This window comes from Neodiprion fabricii, chromosome 1, assembly GCF_021155785.1.
Source record: "Neodiprion fabricii isolate iyNeoFabr1 chromosome 1, iyNeoFabr1.1, whole genome shotgun sequence".
Classification (NCBI taxonomy): Eukaryota; Metazoa; Arthropoda; class Insecta; order Hymenoptera; family Diprionidae; genus Neodiprion; species Neodiprion fabricii.
Window position 1 is genome coordinate 18,626,115 of NC_060239.1, and position 25,065 is coordinate 18,651,179.

At 35.9% G+C, this 25,065-nt stretch overlaps 1 protein-coding gene across 5 annotated transcripts in view; it reads right to left on the bottom strand.

Moving 5' to 3' along the window:
• The window catches only part of LOC124177821 (two pore potassium channel protein sup-9), an 854,038-nt gene that overhangs the window by 823,195 nt on the left and 5,778 nt on the right, over positions 1-25,065 (bottom strand). For 2 of the 5 annotated variants that reach the window (XM_046560702.1, XM_046560875.1), the window contains exon 2: positions 10,919-10,951. The exons of the other annotated variants lie outside the window; for them this stretch is intronic. The gene's annotated coding sequence lies outside the window, so the exon portion shown is untranslated. The remainder of the gene's footprint in view (positions 1-10,918; positions 10,952-25,065) is intronic. 5 annotated transcript variants of the gene reach the window in all.

Consider the following 25,065-nt stretch of genomic DNA (forward strand, 5'->3'; position numbering starts at 1 on the left):
CATTTTAAAAGTTAATAGAAATACCGACCAAAATTAGACCACACCATTCATACTTCTGTTTGAATCCTTATCCAAATAAATCATATTGTTTTCAGGACTGTTCCAATTGATATAGATTACTTTTTGGATTTTTATTACGAATTTAATAAGTCATAGAAATATAAAAAATAAACGTTGTCGCGTTGTGCATGTTATTCATATCTTTTTATTAATCCTTATCCAAATGAATTATTTTTCATTCAAAATTGTTTCGATACCTGTAGATTACTTATTGAATTTTTCAAATCGTATATTCCATTCAAAAGATATTAGGAATTTAAAAAGTCACAGATCAGCTACGACTTTTCTATGCTAGCCAGTCATTGCAGCGGAGCGGCAGAGGGGCGGGCACATCTATGAAATAAGTAGCCGCGCGGCTCATTCGCAGCGGACGTAACCGACATTGAACATTTTTTGACTATTTTAATTGCAAATTTTTTTGTCCAAGTTAAAAAGTTCTTTTCAGAACTAATTATAAATTGTTTATTCACGCTTTACTGTCTATTATTTATAATATTTTCTCACTTCTTGAAAAGCAAGTATTTATCAAAAGTTCTATTTTTATTTTATCTGATTTATAAAAAAAAAGTCCACAATATGCCTAGGAAAAAAGGTCTCAACTTTCTAAAAGCTGCTCCCAAGCGAGATTAACGAAAATACGACGTATTGGAGAATCATCTTCTGAAAATTCAGATCGTCTCGCAAATCAGAGAGCGTATGCTTCGCAATCGCGGGCCACAAAATTGAGCGCCGAACGTTCGCAACGCCTTGCTCAAAGTAGAAACAGAATGTCACGAGCACGTACAAGGGAATCTAGCGCCGAACTTTTGCTTCGTCTTTCAGCACGAAATGCCCGATCATCACAACTACACAAACGACAATCGAGTGCTGAACGCTCGCAGCGACTTGCAGAAAATAGAGCTAGAAACTCGCAAGCACGGGCAAACGAATCTAGCGCAGAACGTTCGCCTCGCGTTGCAGAACAAAATGCCAGATCATTCCAACTATACGAACGGCAATCGAGTACCGAACGCTCGCAGCGCCTTGCTGATAATAGAGTAAGGAACTCGCAAACGCGTGCCCGTGAATCTAGCGCCGAACGCTCGCAGCGACTTATTGCACAGAGAGAAAGACAACAGTCGTTAACCAACTACGACGCGTAATAGAATTTTGACTCATAGTAATAGATCGGCATTCAGTTACGATCCACATATTGATTATGCTCATCAGAACAGCATCCAAATCGGAGCTATGAATAAGATTTGTCCTAAATGTTTTGCTAAAAAATGGAATGATGAAGCGAGTGGTATGTGCTGCGCATCTGGGAAAGTTATTCTTTCTAATATTAAAGAGCCACCAGAACCAATAAAAAGCCTTTTGACCAATAATCACATATACTCCATGCATTTTTTGAATAATACACGTAGATACAATAGCCTTTTTCAGATGACTTCGTTTGGGGCGAAAGAAATTAGAGAGGGAAATTTTATGCCCACCTTCAAGGTAGAAGGGTAAGTCTATCATCTTATAGGTAGCCTTTTTCCGCCAGCAGGACAAAGCCCTCAATTTCTGCAAATATATTTCATTTCAGAAGCTGACCAACTATCATTGCGATCAAACATGGCCCCTGTGCTAAAAATAGATTTGATCAACGAATTGCAGACCGTATTGAATAGCCACAACGTGTACATACGAAGTTTTTAACATAGCATCGAACTTAACAACCCGGAGAGTTTAAAATTAATCATTCACTCTGATCGCACAACTCAGGCAGAACACCGGGGCAGATATAACGCTCCTTCCATGAATGAAGTGGCCGTTTTATTGGTCGACGATGACAAAGGACCCAGGGATATTGTACTGCATGGTAGAGACAGACAACTAAAACGAGTGTCGGAATTGCACCGCGCTTACGATCCGTTACAATATCCACTAATATTTGTATCAAGAGACGACGGATATTATGTGACTATTCCTCAGCAGAATGCCTTACGAAATAAGACGGTGTCATGTATGCAATATTATGCCTACCGTTTAATGATTAGGACCAACTGTTTTAACACACTGCATTATTAAAAAGATTTGTTTAATCAGTATTGTGTGGATATGATGGCGAATATGATTTCAGAAAGGTTAAATTTTATTTGCCGAAACCAACAAAAGCTTAAAGCAGATGACTATATTCATTTAAGGGATGCTTCGAACTAAGACGCAAGCGTAAATGCCGCCAATATAGGTCAGCATATCATCTTGGCGTCATCATTTACTGGGTCTCCGAGGTATCTGCACGAAAAGACGCAAGATGCTATGACGTATGTGCGGAATTATGGAAGGCCTGACCTTTTTATAACTTTCACCTGTAATCCGAAATGGAAAGAAATAAAGCAGGAACTTATTCCCGGTCAGCGATCCTTCGACCGGCATGACATCATCGCTCAACTGTTTCACTTAAAAATGAAAAAACTCATAAAAATAATCACAAAAGACGCGATTTTTGGGCCGGTCAAATGTTATATGCTAACTGTAGAGTGGCAAAAAAGAGGACTGCCGCATTGTCATATATTATTTCGGCTGGACTCAAAAATACAGCCCGATGAAATTGATGAAATAATAGCTGCCGAGCTACCTAATAAAGATGAGGACCCAGAGTTGTTTGAAATAGTCACAAAAAATATGGTACATGGGCCATGTGGGGAAGAAAATTTGACTTCGACGTGCATGAAAAATGGCATATGTTCAAAAAAATATCCACGACGTGTCGTAACTCAAACCCAGACCGGTGAGGATAGATATCCAGTTTATCGACGACGCGACATCGAGAACGGAGGGCAGGTCGCTACCTTAAATGTGCGAGGAAAAACAGTTAACATAGACAACAGATGGATCGTTCCATATTCCCCAATATTGTGTCGATCTTTCAACGCTTACATAAACGTTGAATATTGTTATTCCGTACAAGCCATTAAATACATATGTAAATACATCAACAAAGAATCGGATCAAGCAACTTTCAGTGTCAGAAATGATCATGACGAAGTTGAAAATTATTTGAACGGCCGGTACATCAGTACATCTGAAGCAGTGTGGAGGTTGTTAGAGTTTCCTATACATGACAGACAGAAAATCCACCAAAAACAACACTCAAGGCGTTTTTTGACCTGTGCATTAGTGACGGATTTGCTAAAACACTACTCCATCACGAAGTCCCTCATTACTATGCATGGGTTAACAATAAATTTTCCAGAAGAAAACGTGGTCAAGACGTAGTTGGACACCCCGGCATAAAAAAAGATGCGGCATTGGGAAGAGTGTACAGCATTCATCCTTCCCAGTCAGAATATTTTTATCTCAGGATGCTACTTCATCATATACGTGGCCCAACATCGTTTCAGGACTTAAAAACAGTTGATGGAATTGTTAAAGAAACTTACCAAGCCGCTTACCGAGATAGAGGTTTGCTGGAAAATGATAACCAATGGGAAATAACTTTGAGAGAAGCTTCGATTTCCCAATGCCCGTTAAAGCGGAGAGAATTGTTTGTGGTGATATTATTATTTTGTTTCCCCTCGGAACCACTCAACTTATGGGACACTTTAAAAGACGATTTGTGTCAAGATATCAGACACATAGCCCAACAATAAGGTCAAGATTTTGATGTTTATAATGAAGTCATGATACAGATCAAAAACAAACTTTTAGAATTGAGCGACAAAAATTTAAGAGACTTTGGGTTACCTTCTCCGAATCGCTCACTACAAAATGTAGTTAGTGCCATACCGAGCTGTACATACGATGTTAACGAGTTATCAGTATTTGTCAACTCAAATGTACCCAAGTTGGTGTCAGATCAAAAAATAGCGTTCGATGCTATAATTAAAAGTATGGAAAATAACAAGGGTGGTCTATTTTTTTTTTGGGCGCGCCTGGCGGAACAGGTAAAACCTTTCTTGTCAATTTACTATTAGCCAAAGTACGACAATCTGGAAGAAAAGCACTGGCAGTTGCGTCTTTCGGAATTGCTGCAACTCTATTAAATGGTGGGAAAACTGCTCATTCAACCTTCAAATTACCGGTGGCTGTGTCTTTAGAACAACAATCTGTATGCTCAATCCGCAAAAATGGTCCATTAGGAAAGCTCTTACAGGACACGTCGCTGATTATTTGGGATGAGTGCACCATGAGCCATAGAACTCATGTAGAAGCTGTGGACCGCACATCAAAAGACATCGGAAACTCAGGCAATTTGATGGGGGGCGTAACCTTTGTGTTGGCTGGAGACTTTTGCCAAACACTACCGGTTATAATAAAAGGTACGCGTGCCGACGTTATTAAAGCGTGCCTCAAATCATCACCTTTATGGCAATCAATTGAAACTCTCAATTCGCGCACAAAGATGAGAACAGATTTAAGTAGTAACCACAATGGAAATTTACAAAAAATACTTCAACTTGGACATGGAAAATTACCATCGACAGTTGCAAGTAGCCCCCAAGTATTGTTGGACAATGAATTGGCTCAAACTGTTAAGAGTCTAGAAATTCTTATAGACACAATCTATTCCGACATCGAAAATCTCCCAGAAAGAAATTTTAATTGGCTCTGCTCGAGGGTGATAGTGTCACCGAGAAACGACTCAGTAAATGAGATAAATAGAATGATTATGGAAAAAGTACCGGGTGATTTTAAATGTTACAAATCTGTTGACACCGTGTGCAACATCGAAGATACAGTGCACTACCCACAAGAATTTTTAAATTCCCTCAATCCTGCCAGCTTGTCACCCCACGAACTGAAATTAAAAGGAGGTATTCCTATTATGCTATTGAGAAATTTAAGCCCTCCCAGTATGTGTAATGGCACAAGGCTTTTGATAAAGGAATTACGAGACAATGTTATAGTAGCAACAATCATCACTGGGCCCGCGGCCGGACAGCTCGCTCACATTCCGCGAATCCCAATGATTCCGACGGATTTGCCTATATCCTTTAAAAGGTTACAGTTTCCTGTGAAGATATCGTTTGCCCTACGATAAATAAATCACAGGGACAAACGGACAAACGTTTTCGATTGTTGGCATCGACTTAACAAAAGAGTGCTTCTCTCATGGGCCCTTTCTCGAGTAGGATCTCCTGAAAATCAATATGTTTTGTTATCACTTACAAATACCACTGCTAACATGGTGTACAGTAAAGCTTTAAGATAAAAGTTTCGTAAAATAAAAGTAACAACCAATAGAATTAACTAAAGCATTAAAATAGAAATGTAAATAGAGAAATGTAAAAATTAAAATAACTTGAAGATACTCTTAAAAATAAATACACACACATAGAACAATAAAAAACGTAAAAATAAAAAACAAAACAATAAAAAAATATAAATAAAAAATTTAAATATATAAAAAACTTAGGAAATTTCATTGGGTAGGATCACATGAAAATGTGAAATGTTGTAAAAATGTAAATAAAAAAAAATACCGAGAAATCTCTCTCACTTAAGATTAAATACGTTACTTAAATAAGAAAACGATGAACAAATTCGGATTGTAAGTATAAATAGATAATGTGCTACTGCGATTAAAAAAATATAAAAATAAAACAATAAAGAAATATAAATAAAAGGTAAAAATATAAAAAAAATCTTTATGTCCACCCGTGCGAAGCCGGGACGGGCCGCTGGTATCTGAATAATTTGGTAATAATCATTTCAGGTACTGTGGAGTCAATTTAGCTCTAATAAATATGGGATAGTAGCTAACAAGAATATTCAGAGTTTGATAAAAGTTTAGTAGCTCAATACACATGTTACTCAAACAAAAGTAGCACATATAAAATGGTAAAGAATCCATTATCCCTATGTTTCAAATTAATCGGTATCTTGGAGTCATCCTATAATCGTCTTACGACTTCGAGTGTCTATCTTCAACGGTATGACCTGCACCGAAGGCAAAACCCTTATTCATCACGTTCCGTCCTAATCATATTTGCAATTTGTTTCACAACCTTGTATTGGACACTTGCCTTCATCGTACACACTTCTTTTTCTCTTCTTTCTTATTTGCCATAGCGCATTCTAAACATTTCCATGTATGCTCGACTTCTGCTTAAGTATACTTGAGCATTGTAAATAAGTGATCCTGGTTGAATCCATCTCAAATCATGCAGGCCAGCGGAGGTCATACTCCAGAATTTCTCGTAACTGAAGTACGTTCTTCCTTGGCTCAAATGAACGGACGCTTGTATATTGTTATTACCTAAATAATCTTGTCACGCCCGGTACCGCTTTTTGAAGATCATCAGGTAAATATGGTGTTTTTCTGACATTAATCGTTTAATTTCCGAATAACAAACACAAATAAATAACTTTCAGATAGATCATAAAGTAGAATTTTCATCTATTCGAATTCATAAATGCGAAAGCTCAAGAATCAGAATGGTTAGAACTTCGAGTAGTACCTAATCTCACAGAAGGCTCGGAATATAGAATTGCAGTATATCAGAATCGTCAGAATGAAGAATCGCAATATATCAGAAGAGTCAAAAACTCATATCATATTAGAAGCCAAGAAATATAAGTTTATGATATCAAAAATCGTATTCAATCTTTTAATGAGATAAAAATATTGCAGATGAAAAGATACGCCCGATGCACCTGCTTAAAATTTGAGATTCTCACACTCCTATCTGATTATGAGTTAACCATTTTATGCACACATCTTTTATTACATGCGATTCAGTCTAAATTTTGCCTACCTGCGGTGTGGGGGGCGGTGATTACGAATCCGAAGTCGAAATTTTGTAATAGAAGAGAATTCTAAAAGTTATTTGATTTTGATAAAACTTAGCATGGAATAGTTTCTAAACTCGCTGATTACGAATCAGTCTTTAAAGGTCAAGAATTCAAAATAGCGGATCCAAGACGGTGGACGTAAATTCTATAAGATATTTGATTTTTATAAAACTTAGTATGAAATGGTTAATCAGGCAGCGGAACTGAATTTGAAGTAAGTATCAGTTACAAATATGTGAAAAGCTGAACCAAATACTAGCCCGAAGATGTAGTTATTCAGCTTGTTATTCGCGACATGAGCAGTTTATAAGTCAGCAAATAAAAACAGGCACATCGTTGGCCACACTCTAAAGGCCTAATCCAACATCTTGAACAACTCAAAGTTGTCCAGTTACGTTGCGTTCTCTCATCTTTATTAAGTATTGAGTAAAGAATTTATTTGATTCTGTATATACAACATTTTACAAGTCAAAATAGAATAGTTGGATAGACTCAGAACGTGAAATTCTGGTGGTAAGCGATCTACACGGTTACTTCGGGAATACTGAGCGTTCTGAATTGTACGATTCTGAATAATGACCCTTCTAAATTCTGTATATCTGTTTTCCGCCGTTTCTAGATGATGAAGTTCTAATTTTTATTTTTATAATATTTGGAAATTTTAGAATATGAAACTATCTACAAATTCATTCTCTGGAATATTGACTCTATACATTATTAAATTCTGCACCTCTGAATTCTGGATTAACGTTTTCTGAAGTAAGTGGGTTCGGATAATAGAGCCCTCTACTAAACACATTTTAGGTAAGCTGCAGCTTTTTATCGGGCACTATTCGGAACTTAAAATTTCTCATAGTATCTGTTCTCGCATATTTGTTATTTAAGTTTATTAAATTCGGAATTCTGGCCATCCTGATTTTCGGTTTTTCCGATTTCTTACCCCTACTCGATTGTAATCCAAGTAACTCTACGGATCCCAATGATTAAACAATTATCTTCTATGCTTATACACAGAAGTAAACTGTTTTATCATCAGTTATTTGAATTATAATCGTCACGCCAGAGTTAGGTCTTTTGTAAGCAGCCTTTCTGAAGTAAGGTGCAATTTTTTTACCGGCCATCGGTATTGTCTCGTTAGAAATATGGCGATTTTAATAAGCTTATCACTTTTAAAATTTTTCAGATGACAAGAAAATACCACAGAGTTGGTAGGGATCTAATTTTCAATGCATCGATTTTTTGTAAATTCCACATTATTTCATTCTTCTTATTCGAACGACAACGCGATGCTGGGACTACTCGAACGATAATGCTTTTAATGCGAACTTGTCAGACCGCTTGACTGCCGGCAGCAAGCAGTCGAAGGCCGCACTTATCCGACAAGCGTCTAGCTCTCGTCGCTGATCGTTGTCTACGAAGGCAGATATGAATTGTCTAGCCATGAGATCGAATCTAACCCAAGATAGGGAGAGCCATCACCACAGCGTTGGCATCGACCGAACGTCTCTCCTCTCCTCTTCGCTCCTCGTCGCTCTGCCGGCCATAAGTTATCTCGTTGCTTGGTTGCACTCGAGTAACCAATCGATTAAGAGAGGCTGCCATATACGAGAAGTGGCCAACTCATCGCTCGTTCCGTACACTCGAGCATTAATAGGCGATGAACGATTTTCGTCGAAGCCTTGGTAGTCCACGAATGAAAAAGGCTGGGGTAACGGCGCATATGTGTGTACATATATGCTGAGCGAATATTCGACGTTTACGGATCAGCATCAAGCGTATTCATTGGCAAACTTCGAAAATCCCGGAACGCGCAGTCGCTAGTTTGCATGTTCACATAATAGAACTTTCGCTGGACTCGAACTGTAACGAAATACGTAATTGCGAGTCCAGTGTGCAGCGCTTTATCATCAGGCCATCATTGGCCCAGTAGTTTTACCCAATTGCACAATTATCACCATCGCCCCAACGTAGCTAGCGTAATTTTTGGCAAATCAATTGCTGACCGAACGATCGCATCCAACCGTCGAGTAAATCAAATTTTCAACGTTAGCCGAGCATTGGTAATAAACGGAGAGCTGGTGAACTTTTTAGTTACGTCATTTCATAAACAAAATTTTCCGTCTTGTCATACTCTCTTAACATAGCTGATAATTGATTCGGAAGTCTGCCTGGCCTCCAGTACTGCAGAACACGGTGGGAGGGGCGCAGAGGGTTGAAAAAATCAATAGAAAAACGTCATTCCATAAGCGCTAATTTTTTGTGTGGTAGCAGGGAATGATATTTTGAGTTGAATAGTAAAAATGGCAGACACCTCGGTCGCTGGAAAAATGGCGGCGGACAACAATAAAGACACGCGAAAATGTATCTAACTTACGTCATACTACAAGGGTTTGAACAAAAATAAAATTTTACAGGAAGTCATCCAAATTATACATATGAAAGGGCAGACAAATATCTTGACACGAACACCGTGGCAGACAACGAAAAAGACCGGTAAGTCCGCGCAGATTTGGAACGGGCGCTATAGTTATTTTCGATTACCACAATTTTATTTCATTGTATTGTTATATAGCAGGGTGAGCATATGTATTTTTAAGTATTATTCATAATTATTATTGTTGTTATTATTATTCATTATTTTTTATTCACTATTTTGAATTCACTAAAATCTGAGGTTAAGTGATGGTGGATTCTTGCCACAAGGGCCGACATGTGCCGATCAAAATCTTATGCCTGTAGATCTTACAATATGAGAGAATATCTGTACATGCCTCTCTTTTTTTCTCCGGTTTTCTCTAAGTTCAAGTCTCAGAGGATCAAATAGGAGAAATAATAGGGCAAAGGAAAAAGAAAATGCGATGCCCGATCACATTCAGACCGCCAACAGACAACCTCACTCATCAGTGACGTCTACATACAATCTGATACAATCAGTGACGTCATCGTCAACAGCCCTTCACGGGGTGACTCGTTTAAAAGTGTTAACGGGTTAGATGAGGGTACTCTCGAAAAATTAGGCGGTGATCCTAAAATCTCGTCTCTTAAGGATATCATACTCCATTGGAAATTAGCAGCAAGATGTAAAAGTTGGCTGGTAAAGGGTTTTGATCAAAAACTAGGGGAGAGGTTACTAAAAAGTACTCAGAGAAGGGTTCTGTTTCATTAGAGGCACCTAAGCTTAATACAGATGTACTAAAGTCCATTCCAGAAATGACTCAAAAGCGAGACGAGCATTTCATACAAACACAAAACGCCGTCACGTCGGCATGTCAGCATTAGGTGAGGCTGTTTGTATCCGGGCCGAAACGTTAACAAAAAATACGTTTACATAATTGACCGATCACCAAGATTCAATAACAGATTATATACGAGGTCGAGAATTCCTACCCATCATATTAGGTGAGGCTCTTACAATGCTTGTATCCAACAGAGACAAAAATACTGTGAAGAAATTACTCGTACTTATTGAAACTGTATGATTCTGGAAAAATGCTGTCAAATATTTTCTGCCCAAAGTCACAGACCAGAAAAGCTTGAATTACACCAGCTCTTACCTGAATCAAGCCGATACTTGATAAAGCCTTGACCGATGAGTTTAAATATGGACCAGATCTAGCAGAAGGAATCGAGGAATCATCTGCGCTGGAAAAATTAAGCCGGGGGTCTGAAACCCAAATGGCATTCCAAAAGGGGACTCCACAAAATTGTAAGAGTCCACCTTCCAGACCAAAGCAAATGGGCGAAGGACACAAATATAAATTCAAGACGGGTATAAAATTCAAACGAGCTCTGAAGGAGCAACCCAGGATGCAGAATCGAAAAGGTTACCAGAGCAACAACCGAGGAGGTACCACATCAACTGACAAAAAAATTCATTTGAACGACCTTCAGTTATTAACTATACTTTTTGCCTTGAAGTGTTTGACAGCAAATTTGAAAAATTGCGAGGTATTGATAAGGTACAATAGCATAACTACCATTTCATATATCAATAGAATGGGGGGTGTACAGCTACCAAAGTTTGATGCCTTATTGCATGAAATATGGACTTAGTGCGAGTCATGCAAGATCTGGGTGTTGGCGTCATACTTACCATCTCAATCAAATGCAGAGGCAGATACGGTATCTAGAATAGACAATTTAGATAAGGAGTAAGAAATGGCGGAATCTGCTTTCCAAAGCGTTGTATGCAAATTTGGGCAGTACGACATAGATTTATTTACATTTAAAATTAATAAGACAATTATCCCATTTTGTTCGTGACATCGGGACCCATACTCATTTGCCATAGATGCTTTTACCATCTCTCGGAAAATTGCGAATTTCAAGCCTTTCCTCCTTTTCCTTCCATCTGACCCACTCTGAAGAAGATTAATATAGATCAAAATAGAGGAACTGTTGTGGTACCTGCATACCCCACAAAATCATAGTATCCGGTGTTTCTTTCATTATTAGAAGAACAACCACTGATATTAGAACCTGATATCAATCTTTTACTATCACCTGATAGGAATCTCCGGCACCCAAGGGCGTAGACCACGTCCCTCATGGTAGAGAAATTATCAACCAAGAATTCCTAAATAAAAACGCATCAGAAGAGACAGTCGAGATTTTATTAACATCCTTATCAGCATCAACGCTGAAGCCAAATAATAGTTGTTTAAAAGAATGATGGGCCGTTTGTAAAGAAAACAAATACGAAGTATACAGATCAAAAAGCACTGAGATACTAGTATTATTAAAAAAAAAATTTCAATCTGGTGCAGCATATGGATCCTTAAATTCATTAAGGTCAGCGCAATCACTGATATCAGGGAATGATGTATTCTTAAGATACTGTAATAAACAGATTTTTCAAGGGCGTATTTGGATTGAGACTACAGGGACCAAAATAAACCAGCACGTGATACCCTGAAACAGTTGTTGCCGATATATAAAAGTTGTCAGATATCACAAAAATGACTTTCAAGCAGATCACTGAAAACGCCTACTGGTTCTCATTGTTATGGCTCATCCCGTTCAAATATTATCACTAATAAAACTGGAAAATATTTATAGATTCGGAAAAGGGCTAGAGACAAGAATACCGGATCTGATAAAAACTTCTAAGCCAGGTGCAGATTAACCTAAGCTTGTGTTACCTCGTTTTCGTTCTAGATTATTTAGAGACCACCAAAGATATACAAAAATGATGAATACATTTTTTTTTATGCCGTTACGAAAATCTCATGGGTTGGTTAGTTCCCAAACACTCAATAGATGGTTAAAAAATGTATTGAACAAAGCTAGTACAGATACCACAGTTTTTATGGGTTATTGGAAAATGTCCTCACGACGTCAGAGCCTGGTTGTTGGCGTCATTTCGTCACCAAATAATCAAAGTTTTAATTTTTATGGAGGGAAATCGTAATTTTTAAGGTTTCAAATTGCTCATGTCACATAAATTAATGAAATGTAATCAATAATATACCTATTCTATTATCGAAGCGAGAAAGAAAAAACCTCATGGGTGTAGACGATCAATTATTTATTTGTGATGTGGTAACGTTTCGGTCGAGGCAAAGGTCGACCTTCATCAGAGCCTGTAAATCGAAAATTGTACAATTGCAAATTTCCGTATTATTATTATTTTTTTTTTTCTTTAGTGAAAACAATTTATAACGATGTATAGAGTAACTATTAAACATTATCAACAATCCGAATAACAAAATCAATCACCGAGCATAGTTTTAACATAAAGAACAAGAATATAAATATTTAACGTTGTGTTTACAACAAAGAAGTTATAACATTCCAGCTGATAGTAGAAAGTACGAGTATTTTTGACAAAAAATCAAGTGCATTTAAGTTATAACGATATATTCAATATTGAAGCTGTTTTTAAATCAAGCATATTAAGAGATATTTTGTAAAACTTACGAAAACATTACTTCTATTAGCGCCTGAGTTGTTCTTGATTAGATGTTTAGAGAAGTGCCAGTATTTGAACGGTGATATATGAACTTTGTCAAACGGTCGATACCTTACAATCGATTGGTCATGGCGAGAGTTTTCGAAGTGGTGCAAAATATCTCTTAATTTACAGAAGGGGGCGTATAAATTACTTAAGCCATCTACATATGAACGTTTGTTAACTGTGTTATCTTTGTTTTTTTGATGTTGATCATCTTCTTGATTGATCGGCGATAATGATCGGTTTCTGAGGTTATAATTTTAACGTTGACAAGATAAAAATTGTGTCCTTTAGTGGCGCAGTGGTTTACTAAAGCAGATCTCTCAAAATCTTTAATTTTACAATCACATTTGTGTGAGTAAATTATTTTATGCAAATGTTCTACATAACACATATCACAATCAATGCAGTCAATTTGGTAAACAATATTAGATTTATCCGTATGTGGTACCTTATCTTTTAATTTGGTAAATAATAATGTATTAGTGTTGGTGTTTTTGCAAAGTAATTTTACACCATGTTTACTGAGGATTTTACGTAGTTGTTCAGATAACCCTGTAACATATATGTTAACTACAGAGCACGTTTTGAACTCGTTACGATTGTTATTATACTCGTATGTTGTATCAAATTTGTGGTTAAGTTCAAATTGGACTTTTTTAATTAGTGTAGAAGGATAACCGTTATTCACCAATGTGTCTGAATTTAATTTTAGATTTTCTTTTCTGAGTGCCGGATCAGCTAAATTCAAATCTCTGTCAGAGAGGCCTGTTATGACGCTTTTCTTATAAATTAAAGGATGGTGAGATTCAAAATTCAAAAAACGACCAAGTTGGTTTTCTGTACCAGTTAATGAGTAAACGATCATTTTTCTTTATTACTGAGATGTTTAAAGAACTTAAGGAGTTATTGACTTCTGTTTCATATGTTTTTTAGTAAGAAAAAAATTTTTGAATTTCAATCTCACCATCCTTTAATTTATAAGAAAAGCGTCATAACAGGTCTCCCTGACAGAGGTTTGAGTTTAGCTGATCCAACACTCAGAAAAAAAATCTAAAATTAATTTCAGACACATTGGTGAATGACGGTTATTCTTCTACACTAATTAAAAAAACTCCACTCTGAACGTATCGACAAATTATATAATTCCTACAAATTTGATACAACATACGAGTATAATAACCGAGATATTTTGTACCACTTCGAAAACTCTCGCCATAACCAATCGATTGTAAGGTATCGACCGTTCGACCAAGTTCATATATCACCGTTCAAATAGTGGCACTTCTCCGTTAAACATCTCACCAACAACAACTCAGGCGCTAATGGAAGTCCTGTTTTCATAAGTTTTACAAAATACCTCTTAATATGCTTAATTTAATAATAGCTTCAATATTGAATATATCGTTATAACTTAAATGCTCTTGATTTTTGTCAAAAATACTCGTACTTTGTACTATCAGCGGAAATGCTATAACTACCTTGTTGTAAACACAACGTTATATATTTATATTCTTGATCTTCATGTTAAAACTTATTAATATTGATATGCTCGATCATTGATTTTATTATTCGAATTGTTGATAATGTTTAATAGTAACTCTATACATCGTTATAAATTGTTTCCACTAAAGAAAAAAAAATAATTATAATAATATGGAAATTTGCAATTGTACAATTTTCGATTTACAGGCTCTGATGAAGGTCCACCGTTGCCTCGACCGAAACGTTAGCACATCACAAATAAATAATTCATCGTCTACACCCATGAGGTTTTCACTTTCTCGCTTCATTACATTCTACGATCAAGAAATATTACATATATGTTCTATTATCCACACGCAATAAAACACGGTCAACGATCAGCCGTCAGCCTGGTTGCATTAGTTTGATTTTTTTCAAGCAGATGACGCATTGCAAAGTGACAACCCCAATAAGACCCGCCATGCAGCGATGTGGCTGCGCGCAGAAAAGATATAGGCTGAAGCGTGATTAAAAGTATTGCGGGGTGGTCGACTAAGACGACAGTATTTGCGAGGTTCTACAATATACCAATTACGACACCAAATGGTACATTTGCAATATCGATACTGAAGTAAAATATACAGGGTTGACGTCAAGAAGATTGCAAGTCCCATTTTGAATAAAAAAAACAACGAAAAATAAAGAAAGATTCTAGCGCCAAACAACTACGTGTAATCTTGAAGAACGATTCTCGAAATGTAATTGACGAACAAACGAGCTTATCTGTATGTGAAGATCGATCGTAATTATGTTCGAGATGATTATACCCCACCCAGTTTCTCATTCCCAAAAACCGTAATTGTGTAATAATCTGCAATTCTGTAGACCTTCTTTACTGTCAAGTTCTACAATATGCAAATTGAAGGCGTGTCTGCTAGAGGTTAGCTCAGAGTGCGCTGAAATTGAAAACTCTGGACGGTGTGATATTTCTGAATAACGTAAACTACTACTTGTAATTATCTCAAACGAGGCTCTCACATAATTACGGTCGAACTTCACATACAGGTAAGTTCGTTTAATCATTAATTATCATCATAATTATCATATTGTTCTGCGTTATTCATATCAAGAAATCGCTTACTAATATATGTACAGGAATTTGTTCACTATGTGAATGTACAGGAATACGTAAATAAATTTACAGTAGAGTTTCAAGGAGCAGGATTCTGATTGTGAGGACTACTTGGAGTAAGTGGACAGCCCCGTAAAAAAGTGAAAAGGCAGTGTTTTCATCGAGAACAGTATAAATAATGAATGGCTGGGAATGTTTAGTTACAAATAGAAGCTAATCAAGGCCCGGCATGTATTTCCCATAAAGCTCCCTTTTTTTTGTAGGTTGATCCTTGGGTGAGCTTAGACTGAGAAAACACGAACTGGCGTGGTAATTGTAATCGAAGGCCAACGATGCTCGAATTAAGCGATCAGAGCGTAAGGAAAGCAAGATACTCCACCATTAAGATTTATCTGATGCGACTGATATTGATAGTCTCCAAGTTGCTCGGGACTTTTTTCAGGACACCCGGAGCCACGGTTGAGCACAGCTAGATTTTCGAAGGATATGAACTACCAGAGATCGTATAATTGAGTCGTATATAACGGCGATAAAGAAAACGTCGAAAGAAACGGCGACTTATAAAAAAATCAAGCATCATTGTCCGTCATTCCAAACTGCTCCTTCGTGTGACATCCAGTGATGCATGAAAAATAAAACATATTTGTTCAATGATATTTCTCAAAAGTTTACTTATATTTGTTTCGCATTCAATTCCAGCGTTAATTACGGGCCTTGTCACTAGCATCTCAAATGTTTTCTTAGATCAATTGTTGAGGTTCTCTTCAGAGTATAATGTTTGATCAATAAAGTATCGAATCAAGAAAGTTGTAAGGTGTGTCTAAAATTAATGAAATTGAATTTTAATAATACAGAAAATTTTGTTGGTGAATAAATCACGTTAAAATGTTCTAAATTGAATTGTTAAAAATATTCGCGTATCGAAATACACGAGAGTTGATAAGAAACATCAACATATCGTTCAGAAACCCATCGTTATTGCTATCACAAACGCAATTCATGTAATTTATATTACTCCCACAGTATCCAAGGAGCCCGAAGCTCTTCGATCTCCATTTTCGACAGATACATTACTACTCCGGGGCAACTTCATAATCTAAATCATACAGGCTATGCTAATGAAACGTGGATATTTAGATATTTCATTAAAAATAGCTACTCCTATAAAACGGCTGAAGGAGACTAAAGAGTTTTGTAATATCAAAATACGGGTACGACATTTTAACGTGCAGATTTTCTGATGCACGTGACTATTAGACCATACATTTGGAATATCTCGAAATTCTCATCCACCGAAATGCCACCTCCTGAAACACTTTGCCTATCGTAATTCTGAGTCCCTCGGTGTTCTTTGTTCAAATACAACTTCATGAAATAACCATGTGCGTAAACTATTGTCCTTAAATATTCTGAACTGCCAAGTCAGCTCAAAGCCTTATCTTTTATTTCACCTGTAATAATAAGAATTGGCTTATCGCATACTACTTGTAGTTTTAAGATAGTTTTCACTTTCGTAATTGATCCTAGTGCCATTCACAGAGTACTTCGTAACCAGAGTGTTGGATATATGTAGGACATTTTTACTCAGGTTTAGATCAGTCATTTATTAATCAACGACGTTTCGGTCGAACCCCGGCTGATCACCTTCAGGGTACTCAAAAAAATTACAAATGCTTATCCCGATATTCGTATAAAAACGTGTTCTTAGACAGCAGACGTTATTCCTTATTTTTCATTCAAGACAATTTCATGTTAAATTACTCACATTGTATGACCAACAGAGACAGCAACTATTTTTCGACGCATGCGTGTCATGACCTGTTAGAAGTTAAACGCGCATTACATGCGACTTTTACGTTCACGTTAATTTTAACATAATAATTTGAAACAAAAGAGAAACATTATGAATTACTATTGTGAGATAAGGATGTTGTGCGCGTGAAGGCCTTGAAAGAAGCAGCGTATATTAGGTAAGAGGTTCATCTCATTTGCCTTGTAAACTGCTCTGAATGTTCAATTTATTTAGTAATTGAACCAAATTTATGTTCACCTGGTCAGGTTAACTAGGATGTATTTTAGAACTTCAATTTTACTCTAGCGTATGCTTCAACGTAAATTTTTTGCAGTAGTTCAACTTTTCTCAATATTCAATCAGAGTGAAATTAAGAAAAGAGTTTATTATACCGCGATAGTATATTTTGCAACTAGTGCGGGAAACTGGCAATTCCTGACGCGTCTGAGATTTGTAGGACAAGCCAAAGGCGATTGCAGCATTCACACGAGTCGTTGTCTAGAATAAAATTTCACTGTTCGGTATCGATGTTTGAAAATGTATCCCATTCCTTTCCGTTTCGTCCATCCATTTTGTACCGCTCCCATAGACCAGTAGATGAAGTGATACGGATCGTTTTGATTCCAACCATCTCTTTACATTACCACTTCATCGAGTTTCTTAGTTACGTCAAAGAGTATAAAAGAAGAAATTATTCATCGCTGCAGTGTTTCGATTCTGGAATACTTTGTAGTGAGAGAATGAGTTCGAGGAAAAATCAATTATGCACTTACGTTACTCACATACAATTCATCAGGTTATTCATCAGTGACAGATAAGTGTTCTTTCCTTTGATTCGAAAAAATGTAGATAATTCAGATTATACAATGAAATCATAAGGTTAAAATTCGTAGCTTGATAACCAAACATTAGAAAAATTACTGATTTAAAATTTTGAAATGTTTAGAAGTTCAATTTTTAAAATATGAATACATTTTTTGTTTCATTACGGTTAAGTGAATCTGAGACACGTCCAAAGATACGTAATAACAAATCCCAGAAGTCCATCATAATTCAAAGTACCTACTAACATTACGAACTTTAACCTCATCAAATATCGATCAGTTCAAGATCTTCAATTCCAAAAAAATAACTATGCAACCAATTCAAATGAAATTATTTAATTATAAAATCCAGACTTCGGTAGTAATTATATTTTTTATTATAATTATAATGTTTTTAAACGATGTTTCAAATCTCAAGCAGATTCAATTACGGTACCAATTCCTGACTTCGATGTAATTTTCTGTCAAGGGGGTCTAACTTGGACTTGGTCTTAGTCTAAGTTAAACTTAAGTGTTGACAGTGTCAACAGCTTTACTGTAAATTCTGTCTAAGTTTGTGTGTATTGGCCAATCTTTGTAAAACTGTACACATCGCTGATCCATTCAGCTTAGATCGGATGTAAATTTCTTTTTCGACACTCTGATAATTAGTATTACGTATAAGACGAAAGATTTTTATAACATCGTTACTATTTTTCCACGGGCTGTGAATGTGGTAATTTGAGAAAAATGCACAAGAAGTAACTGAGATATTTGAACTATTTACTAGCCTAAGCAATTCAAAAATTCTTCGAATTTACTTAAATTTTTCCTTGTTTATCGCGAAATTATAAATACCGTGCAACTTGATATTAAACACTGCCAAAAAAATTGGCATAAGAGTGCAAAACCGTTATACTGAAAAACGTTAGAACTACGGCAAATCTTATTAGAAAATTCTTCTTTTCTCGGTGCAGGTAAATCGATTCAAGCTTTGGGAAAGTTTGAAAGTATTTGCGATTGTGCTTGTAGGCTGGCTCGAGAAAATTCGAAGGTCGATATCAGAATACAAAAAAAATGAAATTCAAGTATCAGTAGCGTACCATAACCTCAAAGTGACAAAGATCTGTTGTTAGTATATTTAGTGTTTTCGTCAATTTGTTTTACTTTTTCGAACCAACCCACGAGCACAATCGTAAGTACTATCATTTGCTAAAATTTGAAGAGATTGCATTACTTAGAAAAAATACGGATTGTAAAATATGATTTGCTTCATTTGATCGAGGGCTGACAATCCATTAACACAAATATAAAAAAATATTGTTGTGGTGGATCTTGGAAGTGTAGGTCTTTGATTAACAACAAATTTTGCCGTCAACGTTTCGACTATGATTATAGTCATCCTCAGGACGTGTTTAATGCATCTATTTTAATTTAAAATTATTACCCGCCTGACCTATTATATAGAATCATCAATCAAAGGTATAAAAAAATCCGAGAACAAGACAACAATAACTCCTTGATCTCAACAAATAAAGAGAACTTGACCTTTATTTCGATTCCATAAGTCAATGGTTTGTTTGAATCACTAAACTGAATGTTTGAAAAATATAACGTACAATTTGTGAGTAAAAATGTCAATGACTTACGCTTGTTTTTTGATACAGGGAAAGATAGATTACCATTTGAAAAACAATCAAACTTACAATGAGTATACAAAATCTGTTGCAAGGATTGCAACAAGCCGTATATTGGACAAACTAGCCGTTGCTTAAATGTACGAATTAATGAGCATAAAAACAATTTCAAAGACTCAGACGACCATCATTCGGCATTAACAAAACATGCATTGTCCTTAAACCACCAGTTTGATTTTGATAATGTTATGATATTACATAAAGAACCTCGATATTATAATCGACTAGTTTTATAAATGTGTAATATCGCCAATCATATTAATTCGGTCAATCTTAGGCAAGACATAGAAAACTTAAGTGAAATTTATATTAAACTAATCACTGATATGAAGTCGTAAGCAGTTGAACGACCTTTTCATCTGTATGCTTCAGAACGACCTTCTCACTTATTACACACTTTTTATGTCTCTAGTTACTCTCCTCTTCTTATCTATGTTCACTCGGTACAAGAAACGGATTATATTCTATTGTCCTCCGACTTTCTTTCGGTAACGTTTTTATGACAGTGTTTTTGTGTTCTGAAAATTCGACCTGTTAGTTATTTTTAATCATCAATAAAGGTATTCGAACGATCTTCTCATTTGCGGGATGTGAACGACCTCTTACTTATCTCACACTTTTTATATGCATTTGTTTACTTTCTTCTTTTTATCCATGCTCACTCGATACAAGAAATGGGTTTATATTCTACCCACCTATCCTCTCCAACTCTCTTTCTGTAACGATCTATAGACAGAATGGTTGTTTGTGAAGAAAAAAACTTTTTTGACTAGTTCGCCATTTTAACCATCAATAAACCTAATGGAGCGATGGGAGATAAAGAAAGTAAAAAAAAAAAGTGACAACCAACATCATAACTATGTTATTTTATCGATTGACTTCTTACCGTTTTTAACATTTTATTACATTATACAAGGTTAGTTTCCTTTGTTTTTATATGCATAGTTTATGTTTTATTTTTTTATTATTGTTTCTACTTTTATTATATATGTATTATTAAGGTTGTTCCGATTTGGCACCAACAACGTATTGTAACTTATTGTTTCCAATAGATGCATTAAATATGTCCTGAGGATGACTCTAATCAGAGTCGACACTTTGACGGCAAAATTTGTTGTTAATAAAAGACCTACATTTCCAAGATCCACCACACACTTATACTACAAGGTCAAGATCATTTTCAGATAAAAAAAATATTTTTCAATCACCGACTTCCCAATCTTACGAATAATTTTCGGTCCACTGCTACGCTATTGATATGTATTTTCACTCCATTGTGGTTTTATTTTGTTTGAATTAATATTCTCCCCCAGGCTTTGGTACACCACAACCTGTTATTTTGAATATCTGACGTTGATTGTACAGCGTTCCACAATTTCGTCATGAACCGGTACGTACTTTATTTACGTTCATTCGTATTTTCTCTCACACGGAGAAATTTTAAATTCCAAAGATATTTCAAAAAAGTCCAAAAGGATTGATCTGCATCTGTAGTTGCAATTCTAGGATAATATTGTTGTATAAATAACGTTACTCTTTTTGAGAGAAAATGTATTTCGACTTCTTTTTCAATAAATGTACCAGGCGTTCCTGTAGTCACAATTTTCTTCAACATGATCATTATTATGATTATTCGTAATTTTCGTAGACTACTGTACATGACTATTAATTTTACGCCATTCTAATTCTAATACAAGTCTCAAACGGAAAAATTTTTCGGTGATCGAACATTTGGAATGTTATCAAAACGCATGATACTTTATGCATACACTATATTTGAAAAAAAATCATTTTACATGAGTTCCGACACTGAAACTTCATCGAAATTCTCTGTCAAAAACGAGTTTTTTTTTTTTTTTATGCGATGTAAACTATGCCATCCCGTGTAAAAAATGTATAAATCTTATGATAATTTCTCGGAATAGTTATCAATCGATCGATTGATCTTTTAGTTTCGCTGAAATATGTTCTCCACTTATATATTACATCTGGAGAAATCTTTTAATAAGTATATATGTAACAAGTATTATAGTAAATCTTCTCTTAACAAGTTGTCGCATCGTATTGTTTGTCACATTCGCGCTGGTTCGATTACATCTACAGCTGCAATGCCCTTATGGCCGAAATCGAGTCAAATAATTGATTTTTTGACTTATTTGACTCGATTCGACCTACGACACCGAAAATCCATCACACACGGTATAAAATTGATGAAAATCGCATCAACTCCTACCATTGAAAAGCAAATTGAATGCTAATTGAGATGACAATTACTCAGTGGAACAATCTATCTTTAATAAAACTACCAGTCAATAATGTATCACAAATTCGCGAATGCTGAAAACCGTAACGTAACCTTCTAATGTAGCATACCTATGATAAAATGTTATGCATATTTTAATGAGTTGAGCCAAAAGTTTTTAGAAAAATTGCAGTCAGGATACTATAAAACACTTTCTAGGCGAGCTTAGAATCTACGCCAGACGTAACACAGCAATCCTGACGTGAGTACAAAGTATAGTGTAACAACGCTGGGCAGAATATCAATTGAACAATAATGATTCTGTGACGAATGAGGGGAAGAGGACTACCTTCAAATTTGATGTACAACAATCATGAGATCATTTGAAAACTCTGAAACTTCCTGAAACGTATAAAATCACTGAAATTACATGAAATCCCCTGAAAATCTGATAAGATATTGTGAAATCACCGAAAATCTCTGAAATCCAATGAATTATTCGGAACCCTGTGAAAGTTTTTGAAATTTTACATATCATGTAAAATTGTTTTGATTTGTTTGAAATGGTGTGAAGTTCTGTGAAATTATTTCAAACCTGATGAAACCTCATAAAATCATCTGGAATTTCTTACGCTTTTAAAATCATATAAAATCCCTGAAATCCTTTGAAATCATTTCACATGTCTAAAATCACGAATGGGTATGCGCGAAAAACTTGAGTTTTATGTAACAAAAGAGCGTATATTAACAAAATCACGCTGGAAGCTGTCTCAAATTGGAAGGCAATGTACGCCGCGTGACAAAATTATGAGGACGTATATCAACATAATCAACATGATCACATAGAAAGTTGGATAAAAGTTAAAGACTTATACGCCTCTCGGGTTCTAGTCAGATTCAAAAATAAATGCAAAATGTTTTTTGCGCGCTTTCGATTTTAGAATTAGCCAACGGCCAAAATAAGAAGAAAACAGCTTATACGCCATTTGATTTTAAACAGTTACCAAAATAATTTTTAATAAAACGGCTCATGCGCTCTTTTGAATTTAGTCAATAGCGAAAATGACCAAATATTGTGATAATAATTCTGCAGTGTACCCCCAAGGTTATTATAAAAAAAAGGATAAATCGTTTAAATCGTAACCAAATACTTTTATCAAAAAACGTATCAGACAAAAGTTGTTGGCGACAAAAAAAATGTGAAAGTATCCTACTTTCATCTTCGTATCTCCAAAAATAAGGCAGAGAAAACAAAAAAAAAACCGTTTAAACGAGGACCTGAGGGGGGAGGTGAAAACGCCAAAGTTTTAAATAATTAGAAAAATGTTAAATTTGTATATATGCGACAGACATATCAAGCATCCCCACCATCCCAGTGGTGCTCCGTCTGAACAGCAGTTCTGTTTAAATATACATTTGCATTCGCCTTTTTCTCCCTTATTTGTTCAGATACGAAAATGAACATAGGATACCGTTTGACGTATTTTTTTTTCTGGTCAACATCTTTCGTTTGAGATATTTATTTACTAAAGTTACGAGGTTTCCAATTCAACGGTTTAACCCGTTTTTATACATATAATGATCTCGGAAGTTGATTGCAAAATTATTACCACCGTTCGATTCAGCGTAATCGAATTACCCATGGTTCGAGTTTCTAAATTGATACCTAAAAAGTACTACCTTCCAATTTTTCCCGGCCTATAATGTCCGCGTGGTTATGGATTAGTCAGTCTCGTGAGAGTGCAGCGCGAGATAAGGATGCGGGGTAACGAAAGACGTCTACTCGGTTATCCACGTGTCGAAATCCGAACCCACCGCCCTCGTCGTCGCCTCCGGAAACGGTTTATTCGCAGTTAGCCCACCGCGCACGTCATCCATCCGCGCTGCACCACCGCCGCAGTGTCGGCGTCGCGTCGAAAATATAGAGTCGAGTCAACCCTATACCAATTTATATTGCTTCACGCTACCTGCATTTAATTACGACACCAACTCGACTGATCCATTTACTGTGTTCAGTCGGGCAGCTCTCGTTACAATTTCCAGTAACTTTACGCTAGTCTTCGCGTACGTTAATCTAGATTCAGAAACTTCGCTTCTCTCCTTCTCCTTTCCAATTTGAATCCGCGATGATTCGTGTCTTGTGGACTCGAGATATCGATATTTAGGTTTTGGATTGTTTTTAATAAATAAAGAAACACCTTATCACACTGACTGTAAGTCAGTTACAGGTTTCTTGTACTATTATTTATATTATACTTTTTCCGCTTTCGTTGTGTCGATTTCTTGCTAATAGTGACAGCTCATAGCCTCATTACCGATACAGATTGATGATCTTTTGCCGCTCCACTGACCTAACTTTAAAATAAATTTCGTCATTTTCTTGATGTTTTTTCCAACTAGGAAGTTATTATAATTTTTCGAAATATTTCGTGCATTTGATGTAATTAATAGGATTGTTTGAAAATAATTTTTCCCGTTTTCGGCCTTTTATTTGCTTTTGCTGGTTTTATATTAATCTTTTGCTTGTATTATTTGTACTATGTAAATATGTTATTTAGCTTCTGAGGACAGCCCTCCTCAAAGGGCCGAAACGTCAAGTAATTGACAGTGTTATATTGGACCTAAAATACTGAGAATTTGCACTCACCTGATTGAATAAGGTCGAAAAAAAATCTTTAATAAACCAGATACTCCGAACTATACATTGAAAAATAATTTGAAATCTCAGGTGGTCAGACCCGGTTTTCAACGTCATACCGGTGTAACATTTACGATGCATTATTTGTTTGGAAATCATTACGAAACCGTTTTTCTTTCACATTTCAATTCCCCGTTCCCATTAAAATCAATTAAATGGAGAAGGCCGTCTGCGATAATAAAATTGTCTGTACTAATGATTCAAGAACTTTTTTGCAATAGTAATCACCTAAAATCATACGCAAATATGCTACTGCGCAGTTTATCAGAAACTTAAAAATACTACTGCATTGATGGATTAGATCTCTTCCAGCAATAATCATGCAACGTCGGCTCACGATATTCGAGTCTTCGAGTCAAATTTAGTAAACACTGCCGTTTTCAGTTACCGTATAACTTACCAGAGAATATACAAGACTTTTTGTTTTCCGAGCGTCAGGTTCTTTTCAATTTTATCTTT